Genomic DNA, 18,006 nt, shown 5'->3' on the forward strand with positions numbered 1-18,006 from the left:
TGGGAAACCTTTACCAATCTCAATCTTCGTATATGTGGCACCTTAGGAGCTCACCATTTCTATCTTAGAGGCACCTTATATAACCCTAAAAACAGGGTAAATTAGGAGGTCGAGAGAAATAAAAGTAGGTGGCTCTAACTAATATCTTGCTAATGTAGGCAGAACCAGATGTAGAAAATATGCCCAATATGGGCGTAACAGAACTCCAAGAGATTTCTTCCTAATGTTGACAAATTAGGAGAAAAAAAAGGGGAATTACTACAATCAATCATATTAGTTCAATGTGATTTCTCCAGCTCTATTGTAGGCCCCACTTTCCCTGAGTAGGCAGTTTGATAGGATGTAAAGTTCTCCCTACCCGATCCGAGTGGGTTAGTATTATCGTAGTTGATCGACAAAAGTCTCACTAACCTAACGATCATCATTCGGTTTTCCTTTGCAATGTGGATGGGTCAAGCGTGCTAAAAATCTCCCAACCTAACATTGATAGGTTAGACTCAAAGTATAACCGATTGAGACCTAGCATAACAACACTTGGTCTATGGCCAATCCTCTCCTAAGAGGTATGAATATTGCATTTCGTTTGAAAAGTCTTCCACGATGAAACACAATGAGGGGACATGTGATATGAATAATGTGGACTGCCCAAGGACCAACACATGGACACCTCCACCTCATCAATGAAGGTCACAACTTCAACAATTAGGCAACATGCTAGCATAACAATTGATTGAGCCATGTCAATAGACATTACGCCACCTTGACAAGTGGTTGAGCTACATAAGTAGATGTTATGCCACATTTTTAAGTGGTCGAGCCATATTAACAAACGCTATACCACCTCGATAGATGGTTGAGTCACATCAACATATATTATGCCACCATAATGAGTGGTTAATCCATTTCATTGAAGGTTGTTCCACCTCAATTGTCATCTTAGTATGTGGTTATGCCTCCTTATAACTACCTAACGGTTAAAACTGTTACAAGTGATTGGGTTTAAATACCCTCTTTTCATAATTTCTCGAGCTCTTCCACATCCTTATTTTCGATATATATCATACAATACTAACTTTGACCATCAGATGGATAAGGGTCAGGCAACCTCGATATCAATTTTTTACGAGATTTCGGATAACACATTAAGTGATCAATCAAAATCCAAATTTATTACGCCTTATTCCTTCTCCGACCATTCTTAGCTTCTCAGGATCACATGCATTGTCCATCATCGAGCCCAAATCGAGTTGGGTCGTTCCTCCCTCTTGTCATAGGGCAACCAACCTCGAGTTAGGAAATTTGATGCTAAAAAAAACGCATACGCCATGGCTAATAAAAAATTTTAATTTTAGAATATTATTATATAAATAATATATTAAAATTTTCAATCTATTGAAAACAACAATCATTATACTTTTTATTTACAAAATGAACTTAGTTGGTTTTGGCTTAATGGGATATACAAAAATTTAATTTTAAAAATATCAAAGTTACATTTTAATCAAACCAAAATATAATTGAGGAATTATTATTTATTTAAGAAATATATCGATCTATTAGCTCATTCGAGGTGAGATAAAAATTAATAACTAAATAAATAAAATATTGTAAAAATAATGATATTAAAACGTAGACATCTAGTAGTCTATATTAATATTAGATTAATAAATTTAACTTAAAAATAAAACATATTGGCCTATTAGCTCAGTTGGTTAGAGCGTCGTGCTAATAACGCGAAGGTCGCAGGTTCGAAACCTGCATGGGCCATTAGTTTTAATTTCTATTTTATTAATATAATAATATATTTTTTAATAAATATAGTTTGGTAAAACAAAATATCTTATTAACAATGTAACTCGGTGTTAAACGATCACAGTTAGTGAAGCTTCGAATCTGCTTGATTACAGAATATTTGTATTAATATTTTAAAAGTTATAAATAAACTTAATAGATAAAGAATAAATAAATAAAAATATAGATTCGGACAATCTTACCCATTGATCCAAACATCAACTGTGAATGTCGAAGCTTCCAATCTGCTTGATCAAATCCAAACATCTTTTTTTTCTTCAAATTAAAATACAATAAAAATATAAATAAACTTATTATATTTAAAATAAAAAAAAATCTACAGACAAATAAATAATCTAGATTCATACGATCTTAATCATTAATCAAAACATCTTCTTCAGAACCTTTTATTTTTTTTCAAACTAAAATATAATAAAAATCATCCACTTGTCAAGTTTCCATTGCATTGACAATTTCATCCTATCATCAATTATAAAAATATAAAAACGAGGGACAATGGTTTACTATAAGAATCCGCATATCAATTATATCATTATCCTGGTTTGGTGATACACAAAAATTGATTGTAAAGGCAAATAAACGTGATGATTTGGTGATAGAAGAAAGATGATGGAAGACAATCGATAATTTGAGATGCGAATCGGTGAAGGGATTATTACTTATAGTGAACAGGAGAAGGGAAACAACAATTTAGACACCTTACTACAAAGGGAAACAACAATTTAGACACCTTACTACAATTATGAAAATACCCCTAGGAATTCAGAAATTTCTTATATGTCCATGATTTCAAAAAATATAATTAATTAAAAGATTTATTTGATTATTATTTTATTATTATTATCTAATAGTCCTACATGATAATGATTTATACATATAATGTTTGATGAGTAGACGGATGATCATATACCGTGTGATTTGTGTACTTATGATTATTATTATTGGGATCTACGAGCCTCCATTATATTTCTCATCTATTATCGAGTCTGTATGCCTATGATTAAGTTGTAAACACATGAGGAGGCACAGCGGGAGTGTGGATGCGATAGTGGGACCCACGAGACGGACGATCGCGATGCATAAAGATGCATCGATATATCGACGGAACCAACGAAGACGAGATGGATGATCATAGGGCATGGAGATGCACCGTTGCATACGTAGATTTTGATGTGAGTGATTAGGCATACTGGCTCGGGTCTGATCATATTAGGTTGTGGTCCATGATCATCTGGTGTGATTGCTTATACACATACTAGATATGTATATATATTTATATGCGATGTAGATATATATTAAATATGTATATGTGTGACATGTCATATTAGGAGACCAAATCATAAAAACCTCTCTCTCGATATTATTAAGTCCGTAAACGTGAGGTAATTAGATTGACCCACATGGCCTTCCATCGTTACTTGACTCTAACTGAATCAAAACAACTCAATAAACAATTGAACTAAACGGACTCAACAAATATTAAGTCCGTAAACGTGAGGCAATTAGATTGACCCACATGGCCTTCCATCGTTATAGGTAGGAACCGATTCCCGGTATATGTTGAGTTGATCGAGTCTCTCGAGACTCACCTATATCGCGATTCGCTATCTTGCTTACGACATAGAGATGTCACCGGTGACTTGAGGACATGGTATGCTTGGTCGAGTCCCTCGAGGGTATATCATCAAATCAGATTCATCTTGTAACGAAGGTGTTGACTTAACCGAACATCATGGTTGGTCAAGTCCCTTGAGACTATGGTGATTAGGAGGCTAAATAAGATGGGAATCACAAGGAGTTATGATCGACAAGAGTTACCTACCTTTTGAGATTAGTGTGATTGGTCCAGTTCCTCGAGGTTACACTAAGATGCTGATTGGATACTGATCCCCACTAGAAGTCTGTCGGAGACTTCCGTTTCACGTGCTGAGGGTGTCGTGTGACACGCTTGTAAAATAGTGGGAGCATATTAAGATAGAAGTTCATATCTTGATTGTTTATTTATAAAATCTGCATGTTATTTATTTTTATTATATTTTTATTTTCAGAAAATGTCGGTTTCAAATCCTCATGTGGCATACTTGATGTCAACCGCCTCACTGGTCTAAATTATACTGATTAGCTCCGCAACTTGAGAATTATTCTCATGGCGGAGAGAATCGCATACGTCCTTGATACAGTGATGCCTATGCCCGAGGAAGGGGTAAGTGAGGATGAGATCGCTCGCTACATGAAGTATATTGATGACTCTACTCTTGCTCAGTGCTACATGGTAGGCTCTATGACTCCTGAGTTATAGAGACAACATGAAAAGATGGATGCCAAATCCATTCTCCTACATGTCCATAAATTGTTTGAGGAACAGGGAAGGACCAGATATGAGATATCCAAGAGCCTCTTCTACGCTAAGATAACTGATGGGACACTAGTTCAGACCCATGTCTTAAAGATGATCGAGTGGATAGGGAAACTCATAGGACTAGGAATGGTCCTAGAGGATAACTTATGTGTGGACATTATGCTTCAATCCATAATAGATTCATTTTCACAGTTTATAATAAATTTTAATATGAACAAGTTTGAGGTGACTCTCATAGAGCTCTTCAATATATTGAGGTTGGCAGAGAGTACTATTAAGAAAGAGAAGCCAATTCTCTGCACTTGTGAGACCAGAAAAAAAAAGGAAAGCAGAAAAGTCCCTTAAGAAGGGTAAGGGCAAGGGCAGACCAGGTAAAAGCAAAGGTTGCTAAGAAAAACCCGACAAAGGACAAAGACCAGTGCTTCCACTATGGCAAAGATGAGCACTGGAAGAGAAACTACAAAGAGTATCTTGCAGAGAGGGTGAAACAGAAGCTTGGAGAAGCTTCAGGTATATTCACGATCAGTCTCCATTTGTTAGACTCTTATAATAACACATGGGTATTGGATACCGATAGTTCTTATCATATATGCAATTTATTGTAGGTTCTAGCAAGGCCTAGGAGACTAGAGAGAGATGAGATGGACCTCAAGATGGGCAATGGAGCAAAATTTACTGTAGTAGCTGTTGGCGAGGTCGCCCTACATCTGCCTGATTGAGCTTTTATTGCATTAGATGCATGTTATTTTTTTACTTCAATTATCAAAAATAATATCTCTATTTCATGTTTGATAGTTAGTGGATATAAATTAGTTTTTAAGAACAATGGTTGTTCGATATTATTAGATGATGAAATCATTATGAAAGGAATATTGCATAATGGTTTATTTATGCTAGACACTACTCCACATATCATGAATGTAAGTGTGTCTAAGCGGAAATGAGATGAGGTGAACAGTGCTTACCTGTGTCATTGTAGGCTAGGTTACATCCATGAGGAAAGGATTCAAAAGTTACTAAATGATGGGATATCTAGATCTATTCGACTATGAGTCATATGCAATTTGCGAGCCATGCCTTCGGGGAAAATTGACCAACTCTCCATTTAGTGGAACTAGAGAGAGAACCACTGAGCTGTTGGAACTCGTACATAGTGAAGTATGTGGACCCATATCAATTAATGTCATTGGTGGTTACTCCTACTTCATTATTTTTACTAATGATTTCTCAAGGTATGGATATGTATACTTAATGAAGTACAAGTTCAATGTCTTTGAGAAATTTAGAGAGTATAAGAATGAAGTGGAGAACCAGATTGGAAAGAGTATCAAGACTCTTCGATCAGATTGAGGAGGTGAGTACCTAAGTACAGAGTTTACTCAATTCCTCGAGGACCATGGGATATTATTCCAATGGACACCTCCTTATACACCTCAGCTTAATGGTATCTCTGAAAGGAGAAATCGTACGCTATTAGATATGGTACGGTCCATGATGAGTTTCGCTAACCTACCCATCTCATTCTAGGGATATGCCCTAGAGACCGTAGCTTACCTTCTAAACAGAGTTTCAACTAAGTCGGTAGTGTCTACACCATATGAGATATGAAAAGGGAAGATAGAGAACCAAGCTCATGCACCACTCTACAGCCCGAGTCTATTCAGGTACTTAACACACAAGTTTCAACTTTATATAAGTCTGGTAGAGTATCTCATCCTCCTGAGAGATATGTGGGACAAATTAGAGGAGAAGATGTTGAGGACATTGATCCTCAAACGTATAAGGAGGCTATTATGAGTATCGACTCCGGGAAGTGGCAAGAAGCCATGAATTCTGAGATGGATTCTTTGTACTCCAACAAGGTTTGGAACCTAGTTGATGCACTCGATGGTATTGTACCCATCTGTTGTAAGTGGATCTTTAAGAAAAAGATCGGAGTAGGTGGAAAGATAGAGACCTATAAAGCAAGGCTAGTGGCTAAGGGGTATCGTCAAAGACAAGGTGTTGACTATGACGAAACCTTATCACCCATAGTAATGCTAAAATCCATCCGAATTCTATTGGCCATTGCAGCATACTATGATTATGAGATCTGACAAATGGATGTAAAAACTGCATTCCTCAATGGGAACATCTAGGAGGAGGTGTATAAGATACAACTTGAGAGATTCATGTCGAAGAAACTACCCGGATAAGGTTTGCAGGTTGCTTAGATCCATTTATGGACTAAAGAAAGATTCCCGAAGTTAGAATATAAGATTTGATGAGGCAATCAGATCTTATGATTTTGTTAAGAATAAAGATGAGCCTTGTGTGTATAGAAAGGTAAGTGGGAGTGCTATCACCTCTTTGGTGTTATATGTGGATGACATCTTGATCATTGGGAATGACATAGGAATGTTATCCGTAGTAAAGGCTTGGTTATTTATACACTTCTCCATGAAGGACTCAGGGGAAGCATCCTATATCTTGGGGATTCGGATCTATAGAGACAGATCCAAGAGGATGCCTGGCTTGTCCCAGTCCAAGTATATAGAAACCATTGTCAAAAGGTTTGACATGAAAAATTTCAAGAGAGGTCTCATACCGATGAGACATGGGATATCGCTTTATAGGAGTATGTCCCCAAAGACTCCAGAAGAAAGGGCGAACATTGATATGATACCTTATGCCACAACGATAGGGTCTATCATGTATGTCATGCTATGTACTAGGCCTAATATATCGCATGCTCTGAGTGTCACGAGCAGGTATCAAGCGGATCCAGGCTTGGAGCACTGGAAAGCAGTAAAGTGTATCCTTAAGTATTTGAGAAGGACTAAGGATCTTTTACTAGTATATGGAGGTAGTAGCCTCAAGGTTGAAGGCTACACAGACTTAAGTTTTCAGTCTGATGTCGATGATAGCAAGTCGAATTTGGGGTATGTGTACACCTTGAATGGAGTAGCAATGTGCTGGAAGAGTTCCGCGCAAGATACTACTGCTGACTCGACCATAGAGGCAGAGTACATTGCTGTAGTAGATGTAGCAAAGGAGAGAGTCTGGGTGAAGAAGTTCATCACAGATCTAAGAGTCGGGCTAAGTAACGAGGAGCTAATTCATTATATTGCGACAACTATGGGGAGATTACTCAAATAAGGGAATCCGGGTCTCATCAGAAGTGTTCTGAGGAGGTTCCAACTTATTTGAGAGATTATGACATGAGGAGATATAGTAGTGGAAAGAGTTCAATCTGAAGATAACATTGCAGATCCACTTACAAAGTCATTGTCTCAGATTGTCTTTAGCGTCACAAGGGTCTGTTGAGGATTAGACACATAAGTGATTGACTTTAGGTCAAATGGGAGATTATTAGTTATAGGTGCCTAACAAGCCAATCACGTGAGTGATGGCACGTGTGACTTGACACGAAATCATTTTGCTTATTATATTTTGATATTTATCACTTTATTTTAACTATTGCATATATGCATATATATATATATATATATATATATATATATATATATATATATATTATGATATTATTGGATCTATATAATGGGACTCAGATCGTGATGAGATTACATTAATGAGATCGATTAACCTTTAAACACAGATCCTAAATAATCCCGGTCATAGGTTACACGAGAGGGATATCGTGATTACCGGATAGATTGGTGTGTTATATACCCATCCATATGATGGATGCAGCTGGTCTCATAGCTGCTCATGTGGGGACACTAGGGATACAGTACAGGTGCTTATTGAAGAATGAGTTCACTGATTGATTCGCTTATGGAATGTTGGATGGTTGATGATGCCTTATTATCAAATAACGACTCTGTAGTCCTAGTGGTGTATCTGGTCATTAGACTTGAGACACCAATGATGTCCTATATAAGTACTCCACTCTTTGATACCAGACTTATAGGTTTGGATATCCTAAATCTAGTACAGCTGGTCATTAGGAGTGGTAGTCGACCTTACAAGGGCTATTGAGTGACGATAGAGGATCATCCATTGTCAGCATTATTAGAGGAATATCCCATGTGTTCTTACGCAGACAAATACCTAGCCAGGGTCATTCGGATTGAGAGAGAAAGAGTTCTCCGGGAGAATCCGATTAGATCGAGACTTGAGAAGAAACCGTATGGGTTTGATAGCACCATGCCCGATATACGATCTCTGGGATATTATATAGATGAGGGACTATAAATATATGGTAATTGAGGATAGACAGGTCCAATAGATTAGATTCCCCTGTATCGTTTGGGGACTACGACATAGTGGCCTAGTACATCCGTAGTCGATGAGTCGAGTGAATTATTATAGAGATAATAATTCATTAAGTTAAAATGAGTTCTGACAGGTATGACTCACAACCAGCTCGATATTGGGCCTAGAGGGTCACACTCATATGGTAGGCATTGCGATGAGTAGAGGTTCGGATATTAGATATCCGTCAGAGCCCCTATCTTATTGGATATCCAATAAACCCTTGAATTATTAGATCCCATAGATGAGATCCAATAAGAGCCCATGAGAGATTATTGAATAGAGATTCACTAATATAAAAGGCTTGGATAATTGGATGCAGATCCAATACCCACAAGGGGAGGATCCATTAGGGTTTGATAGGGGACCTCTATAAATAAGAGGGATTCAGTGGTTCATAGGCTAGAGCTTTTGCTTGTCTCTCCTATTCTCCTCCCCCTCTCCACCTCAAAGCAGGCCTGGAGTTTTGAGGAGCATCGTCGTAGCCCTACTGTATGGATCACCGCTAGAGAGGAGAACATTTGACCTTCTTCACCCTCTCATAGAGATCTGCAAGGAAATAGGGATATATGATCTCCCTAGGTAGCACAATATATTCTATACGCAGTTTGTTTCACGGATTTTTGCGCACCAATCTTCGCACGATGACGAACATTTTTTTAGAAAATTGGGGATTTTGATAACCAAGCCTATTGTCGGGTCTACGTGCTAATGATTAAGTTGTAATCACATAAGGAGGCACAGCGGGAGTGTGGATGCGATAGTGAGACCCACAAGATGGACGATCGCGACGCATAAAGATACATCGAGATGTCGACGAAACTGACGAGGATGAGATGGATGATCATAGGGCATGGAGATGCACCATTGCACACATAGATTTTGATGTGAGTGATTAGGCCTATTAGCTCGGGCCTGATCACATTAGGTTGTGGTCCATAATCATTTGGTGTGATTACTTATACACATACTAGATATAGATATATATATATGTATATATATATATATATATATGGTTATATGTAATGTAAATATATATTAAATATATATATATGTGTGTGACATGTCATATTAGGAGACCAAATCATAGAAACATCTCTCTCTCTATAATATTAAGTCGGTAAACGTGAGGCAATTAGATTGACCCACGTGGCCTTCCATCGTTATAGGTAAGAACCGACTCCCGGTGTATGTTGAGTTGGCCGAGTCCCTCAAGACTCACCTATATCGCGATTCGTTATCTTGCTTACGACATAAAGATGTCACCGGTGACTTGAGGACATGGTATGCTTAGTCGAGTCCCTTGAGGGTATATTATCAAATCAGATTCATCTTGTAACGAAGGTATTGACTTAACCGAATATCATGGTTGGTCGAGTCCCTCGAGACCATGGTGATTAAGAGGCCAAACAGGACGAGAATCACAAGGAGTTGTGATCGACATACCTTTTGAGATTAGTGTGATTAGTCGAGTCCCTCAAGGTTATACTAAGACACTGATTGGATCCTGATCCCCACTAGAAGTCTGCCGGTGACTTCCGTTTCACGTGCTGAGGGTGTCGTGAGGGTAGTTGGAACATAAGATTTGATTAGGCAATCAGATCTTATGACTTCATTAAGAATAAAGATGAGCCTTGTGTGTACTGGAAGGTAAGTGGGAGCGCTATCACCTTTTTGGTGTTATATATGGATGACATCCTGATCATTGGGAATGACATAGGAATGCTATCCGTAGTAAAGGCTTGGTTATATAGACACTTCTCCATGAAGGACTTAGGGGAAGCATCCTATATCTTGGGGATTCGGATCTATAGAGATAGATCCAAGAGGATGCTTGGCTTATCCCAGCCCAGGTATATAGAAACCATTGTCAAAAGGTTTGGCATGAAAAATTTCAAGAGAGGTCTCATACCGATGAGACATGAGATATCGCTTTCTAGGAGTATGTCCCCAAAGACTCCAGAAGAAAGGGCGAACATTGATATGATATCTTATGTAACAGCGATAGGGTCTATCATATATATCATGCTATGTACTAGGCTTGATATAGCGCATGCTCTAAGTGTCATGAGCAAGTATCAGGAGGATCCAAGCTTGGAGCATTAGAAAGCAGTAAAGTATATCCTTAAGTACTTGAGAAGGACTAAGGATCTTTTACTAGTATATGGAGGTAGTAGCCTCAGGGTTGAAAGCTACACGGACTCATGTTTTCAGTCTGATGTCGATGATACAAAGTCAAATTCGGGGTATATGTACACTTTGAATGGAGGAGCAGTGTGCTGGATGAGTTCCAAGCAAGATACTACTACTGACTCGACCATAGAGGCAGAGTACATTGCTGCAACAGATGCAGCAAAGGAGGGAGTCTGGGTGAAGAAGTTCATCATAGATCTAGGAGTCGGGCTAAGTAGCGAGGAGCTGATTCTTTATATTGCGATAACTATGGGGAGATTACTCAAATAAGGGAACCCGGGTCTCATCAGAAGTGTTCTGAGGAGGTTCCAACTTATTGGAGAGACTATGACCTGAGGAGATGTAGTAGTGGAAAGAGTTTCATCCGTAGATAACATTGCAAATCAACTGACAAAGCCATTGTCTCAGATTATCTTTAAGCTTCAGAAGGATCTGGTGAGGATTAGACACATAAGTGATTTGCTTTAGGTCAAGTGGGAGATTGTTAGTCATAGGTGCCCAATAAGCTAATCATGTGAGTGACAACATGTGTGACTTGACATGGAATCTGATAAGACCCTAAGTTCTTATCCTAAAAGAAATCGAAGAAATGGGGATGCTCTGATACCAAATGATAGGACCCTAAGGTCTTATCTAGAAGAAATGAAAGATCGTAGAAGAAATGGAAGAAATAGGGATGCTTTGATACCAAATGATAAGACCCTAAAGTCTTATCGTCGCTCTGATACCAAATGATAAGACCGTACGATCTTATCGTGGAAGAAATGGGAGAAAAGGGAATGATAATGATAGCTTCGAGGGGATCGACCTCCTTGATCGCTTCGAGGGGATCGACCCTCTTTGATCACTTCGAGGGGATCGACCTTTCTTGATCAATTCGAGAGGATCGACCTCCTTGGGTTTGGCCATAGAGTGGAATAATATTTCATTGATTGATTGATTAATTTCTAAAAGAAATGGTTACATCATTATTTATAGAGTTCCACCCAAAGTCCACTTGGACTTGGACTCTAATAATAAATAAATATTAAATAAACCTCTACTTGATTCTAACTGAACCAAAACAACTCAATAACAACTGAACTAAATGGACTCAATAAACATTATTCAAAAGCTCAAAAAAAGGGTCCTAATAGTTCCTCCCTCTTCAAATCAGCCTTGTCCTCAAGGCTGAGCAGCATCAATCTCGAGGAGCTTCTCTTTCAGCGCTTCAATCATAGGCTATCTGCAATGCATCATAACCCATTGATCAAGTAAGTATAGTCTCCACTTTTTGACAGTGTAAGCAACAGGTCGGTCTTTCAGTATAGTAATCGTTGCAAGAATCTCTTAGCCTTTGCTATCACAAGTTAAAATCCATCCATCAGCAATCTTTACTTCGAATCTGTCACAGCCTTCAATGTGGTAAGCTAATCGGGCTACAACTTTCCTGTCCATAAAATTATTAGTGTTGCACATATCAATCAACATAGTGACTGGTTGATGCTTTAAAGATTCTCTGATTTTCATAGTTTGTGTGTTAGCATAGCCAGCCAATGCATGCACTGTATTTGTGATGGCTTCAATATCTTCATAAGTTTCTACACCTTCATAATCGAAGTCCAACTCTTCTGCTTTCGGTTCCTCTCCAATTGGCTCAATCATCTTATGCTGCCTTTATTTACATTGGTGCTCAATACTCCACTTTTCATCATAGTACAGACCCTTTGTTGATCTTTCCTTGAGTTCTTCTTGAGTTAGTCTTTGGGTGTCAAGGCTTTGGTTGGGAATAGATGGGGTGGGTGGCTTACTGATCATCTGGTTGTTGTTGTTAGTTTGGCAAGTCCCATAGTCCCACATCGGGAAAATCAGACTTGTTGTCTCGTCTTGGAACTATAAATAAGGGCCTGAGCTTTGATGTTAGACACACCACGAGAAGTACCACAGACACCACAAGAAGTACAGCAGGCATCACAAGAAAACCTGCTTATGGTTTGAAGTCTTCTTGTTTAGGAAGCTGAAGGTGTTTTATGGCCTAGGAACATTTCCTAAGGCATTTGTAAGTGTCCCTCTTTTATAATAGTAATTTGCTCCTCTTTCTTCCGTGGATGTACGTCAAAGTCATTTGACCGAACCACGTATATCTGGTGTTCTGGTGTTTTGTTTGTTCTTGTCGCTTTTATTATTTCCGCTTTATTGTCTTTGTTGTGTTGCCAAAATTACCCTTTGGTAAATATCCTGGGGCTAGCTCTAACAAACTGGTATCAGAGCCTGGTTTTGGGATCTTTTGGCAACGATGACAATAACAAAGATTGTTGTCGAGAAATTCGACAGAAATGTCAACTTCGGCATGTGGCAACTCAAGATGGAGGCCATTCTGGTTCAAGACGGAGTTGATTTGGCACTTCAGGGTGCTGAGAACATTCCAGATGGTACGTCAAAGGAAGATCTTGCGGGTATGGATAAGAAGGCCCGATCCAGCATCATTCTAAACCTCTCTGACGAGGTTTTACGGGAGGTAGCTACGGAGACTACGGCTAAGAGCATATGGGACAAGCTTAAAGCCTTGTACATAAAGAGGACAGTGGAGAATCGTCTCTACTTGAAGCAGATTCTATATATGCTTCGGATGACTGAAGGTACATCTATACTCTCGCATCTTGATAAGTTTGATTCTTTGGTTATGGATTTGGAGAATATAGATGCAAAAATTGATGATGAGGATAAGGCTTTGTTGCTCTTGTGTTCTCTTCCCCAATCTTTTAAGCATTTCCGTGATACTTTGATTTATGGAAAAGAAACAGTTTCTTATCAAGAAATTAAATCTGCACTGAAATCTAAGGAGCAGATAGACAAGAATATCACTGGGGAAAGTAGAGAGAATCAGACTGAGGGTCTGGTTGTTAGGGGGAGAATGGATAAAAGAGAATTTGACAGTAGTAGATCTAAATCTAGATCTAAATCCAGACATAGAAATTTGGAATGCAGATATTGTCATAAAATGGGGCACATTAAATCTGATTGCTTTAAATTGAAAAATAAATTAAAGCAAAAGGAAAAATTTGTTGAGAAAACTATTGAATCCGCTGAAGCTAGTGTAGCATCTGATGAGAATTTTGGAAATATTTTCTTTGCTATTGATGACAGGACAAAGTCTAAAAATGAATGGATTTTAGATTCAGGTTGTTCTTATCACATGTGTCCCAATAGGGATTTGTTTTCCACATATGAATCTTGTAATGGTGGAATTGTTTTGATGGGCAATAATGCCGCATGTGATGTTGTTGGTAGAGGAACAATCCGAATTAAAATGCATGATGGTATTGTGAGGACGCTCACTAATGTTAAACATGTTCCTGATTTGAAAAAGAATCTCATTTCTTTATGCACCCTAGAGGCCCTTGGGTGTAAATACACAGCTGAAGGTGGAGTTATGAAAGTTTCTAGAAATGCCCTTGTTGTTATGAAAGCTTGTAGGTCTGGTAGCTTGTATATTCTGCAGGGAACTACTGTCACAGGTTCGGTTGCAGTTTCGTCATCATCATTGTCTGATTATGACATCACCAAATTATGGCATATGCATTTGGGTCATATGAGCGAAAAAGGTTTGAGCATATTGAGCAAAAGAGGTCTACTTTGCGGATAGAGTACTGGGCCACTGGACTTTTGTGAACACTGCATTTTTGGAAAGCAGAAAAGAGTCAGCTTCAATTCTCCGGCAGTTCACAAAACGAAAGGTACTCTTGACTATATTCATTCAGACCTTTGGGGTCCAGCTCAAGTTTAGTCTAAGGGTGGTGCCAGGTATATGTTGACTTTCATTGATGATTATTCCAAGAAAGTTTGGGTTTATTTTCTGAAGCATAAAAATGATGTTTTTCTAACCTTTAAACAATGGAAGGCTTTGATTGAGAAGCAAACATGTAAACAGATTAAGCGGCTTCGAACAGATAATGGCATGGAATTTTGTGAAGGTGACTTTGAAGAATTCTGCAAAAATGAAGGAATCGTTCGGCATCGCACTGTTAGGATGATACCTCAGCAAAATGGTGTGGCAGAACGTATGAATAGAACACTCTTGGAGAGAGCGAGGTGTATGATCTCAAATACAGGGTTGACAAAAGACTTTTGGGCAGAGGCGATTAATATGGCCTGTTACGTTGTCAACCGCGCTCCTTCTGCAGCACTTAACTTTAAAACTCCAGAGGAAGTTTGGTCAGGTACTCCTGCTGATTATTCTGATTTTAAAATTTTTGGGTGCCCAGCATACATGCATGTAAATGAAGGAAAATTAGAGCCTCGGGCTAAAAAGTGTATTTTCCTTGGGTATGCTTCTGGGGTGAAAGGATACAGATTATGGTGTCCTGATCCCAAATCCCCAAAATTTATAATCAGTAGAGATGTTACTTTTGATGAATTATCTATGCTATCTTCTAAAGAGGAATCTACTAGTTGTACAAATGATAGTGCGCAGAAGCAGGTGGAGCTTGAGATTGGTAGTTCAGATTCTTTTAAGTCGAACTCTTCTACTCAAAGAATGCCAGTAGGTGGTCCCGAGTCTACTGATGTAGATGATCCAGAGGAAGAGCAATATTCCATAGCCAAGGATAGACCACGGAGAGAAATTCGACCACCACAAAGATATACAAATTTGGTTGCATATGCTTTGTCTGTTGCAGAAGAGACGAGTGAAGTTGGTGAGCCTACTTCCTACTCAGATGCAGTTTCTTGTGATAATTCCGCTAAGTGGTTGATTGCGATGAATGAAGAAATTGAGTCTCTCCATCGGAATAGAACTTGGGATCTTGTGAAGCCGCCTTCTGGTAAGAAAATTGTTGGATGCAAATGGGTCTTCAAAATGAAGGAAGGTATTCCAGGGGTTGAAGATGCAAGGTACAAAGCACGGTTGGTTGCAAAGGGCTATAGTCAGGTACATGGTGTTGATTTTAATGACGTATTTTCACCTGTTGTTAAACATAGCTCTATTCGTGTTTTGCTTGCTTTAGTTGCCATGTATGATTTGGAATTGGAGCAACTTGATGTCAAGACAGCTTTCTTACATGGTGAACTTGAAGAACAAATTTATATGGAGCAACCTCATGGATTTGAAGTTGATGGTAAGGAAGACCATGTTTGCTTGTTAAAGAAATCTTTGTATGGATTGAAGCAGTCTCCAAGACAGTGGTATAAGAGGTTTGATTCTTTTATGTTGGGTCATGGTTACACGAGGAGCATGTATGATAGTTGTGTTTACTTCCGGAAGTTAACTGATGGCTCTTTTGTGTATTTGTTGCTTTATGTTGATGACATGCTTATTGCAGCTAAGAATTTGTCAGAAATTCACATTTTGAAAATGCAGCTGAGTAGTGAATTTGAAATGAAAGATTTGGGAGCAACTAAGAAAATTCTTGGCATGGAGATCAAAAGAGATCGAGGAGTTGGAAAATTATTTCTGACTCAGAAAAATTACCTCAAGAAAGTCTTGGAGAGGTTTGGCATGAAAAATGCTAAGCCAGTTAGTACTCCTCTTGCTAGCCATTTTCGGCTATCTGCTGCTCAGTCACCACAGTCAGTTGAAGAGGAAGAATATATGGTGAAAGTTCCATATTCTAGTGCCATCGGTAGTATTATGTATGCAATGGTTTGTACTCGTCCAGATATTTCACAAGCAGTCAGTGTGGTTAGTAGATATATGTCTCACCCGGGTAAAACACATTGGCAGGCTGTGAAGTGGATTCTCAGATACTTGCAAGGGACTTCAGATGCTTGTTTAGAGTTTGGAAAAAATCGTGACACTTTGGTTGGTTTCGTCAACTCTGATTATGCTGCGGATCTTGATAAACGAAGATCTTTGACAGGCTATGTATTTTGCGTTGGCGGTTGTGCAGTTAGTTGGAAAGCTTCCTTATAACCTGTCGTAGCTTTATCTACTACAGAGGCAGAATATATGGCAGTGACAGAGGCGATCAAAGAAGTTTTATGGTTAAGAGGATTGTTCAGCGAATTATGTCTGCATCAAAGTGTTACTACAATTTACTGTGATAGTCAAAGTGCTATTCATTTGACTAAAGACCAGATGTATCATGAGAGGACAAAACACATCGATGTGAAGTTTCATTTTATTCGGGATATCATTGCTGAAGGAAAAGTCCTTGTTCAGAAAATTCATACGAAGGACAATCCAGCTGATATGTTTACGAAGCCTCTTCCGGTTTACAAGTTCAAGCAGTGCTTGGACTTGGTTGGTGTTCATTGTTAGTGATTGCCCGTTGGGGCTTTTGTGAAGAAGGTGGAGCAAGTTTTGTTGGGACATGCCAAGGTGGAGATTTGTTAGTTTGGCAAGTCCCATAGTCCCACATCGGGAAAATCAGACTTGTTGTCTCGTCTTGGAACTATAAATAAGGGCCTGAGCTTTGATGTTAGACACACCACGAGAAGTACCACAGACACCACAAGAAGTACAGCAGACATCACAAGAAAACCTGCTTATGGTTTGAAGTCTTCTTATTTAAGAAGCTGAAGGTGTTTTATGGCCTAGGAACATTTCCTAAGGCATTTGTAAGTGTCCCTCTTTTATAATAGTAATTTGCTCCTCTTTCTTCCGTGGATGTAGGTCAAAGTCATTTGACCGAACCATGTATATCTGGTGTTCTGGTGTTTTGTTTGTTCTTGTCGCTTTTATTATTTCCGCTTTATTGTCTTTGTTGTGTTGCCAAAATTACCCTTTGGTAAATATCCTGGGGCTAGCTCTAACAATTGTCACTCTTGTTTCCATGATTTTCCCTGTTGATTTTTTTCTCATGTAGATGTGCGAATAAGATCGCAACTATCATAGTGCGTCGTTGACGAACCTTAACTTCACATCGGATCTCTGGAATAAGCACTTCAATAAATGTATCCAGAAGTTGTCATTCCGACCAATCTCTAGCTTGATTTGACAATCATTTAAACCTACATTGATATTCCAACACCGTAGAAATCTAATAAATTTTGGCGAGCTGTCCATCCATCTTCATGTATGAGTAGATTGTGTCATAATCTTGGGGCCCTTTTCTAGTATTCCCAGATCTGTGCAACATAGAACTTGAGCTGCCACCTTGTTGAAATTTACTAAGGCTCCCCGGTAAGTCCTTTTTGAAATCATTAAGTATTTCTTGCAATTGGTTCTCAATTCTAATTTTCAATGCTTCCATTTGTGCTTTCACTGAGTTATCGTTGGCCATTTCGTAAGACTGCAAATCTATAATCTTAACTTTTGTTTTTGGTGTCAAGACTAGGGCATAAATCACTGCCCTACTCGATGGTGTTGTTGTGATGCAATCGGTGGTAGCACTATTGGAATGAAGGGTTGCTACGAGGATACGGGGATGTAGTTGTGTTCGCTGCATGGGAGGCAACGATGCTTG

At 38.7% G+C, this 18,006-nt stretch overlaps 1 non-coding gene across 1 annotated transcript; it reads left to right on the forward strand.

Annotated features, from left to right (window-relative positions):
• Window positions 1-1,693: 1,693 nt before the first annotated feature.
• Window positions 1,694-1,767, forward strand: TRNAI-AAU (transfer RNA isoleucine (anticodon AAU)). The gene has a single exon. It is a non-coding gene; the product is annotated as a tRNA-Ile (tRNA).
• The last annotated feature ends 16,239 nt before the right edge of the window (window positions 1,768-18,006 follow it).

Source organism: Musa acuminata, chromosome BXJ1-8 (genome assembly GCF_036884655.1).
Source record: "Musa acuminata AAA Group cultivar baxijiao chromosome BXJ1-8, Cavendish_Baxijiao_AAA, whole genome shotgun sequence".
In the NCBI taxonomy this organism is placed as follows: domain Eukaryota; kingdom Viridiplantae; phylum Streptophyta; class Magnoliopsida; order Zingiberales; family Musaceae; genus Musa; species Musa acuminata.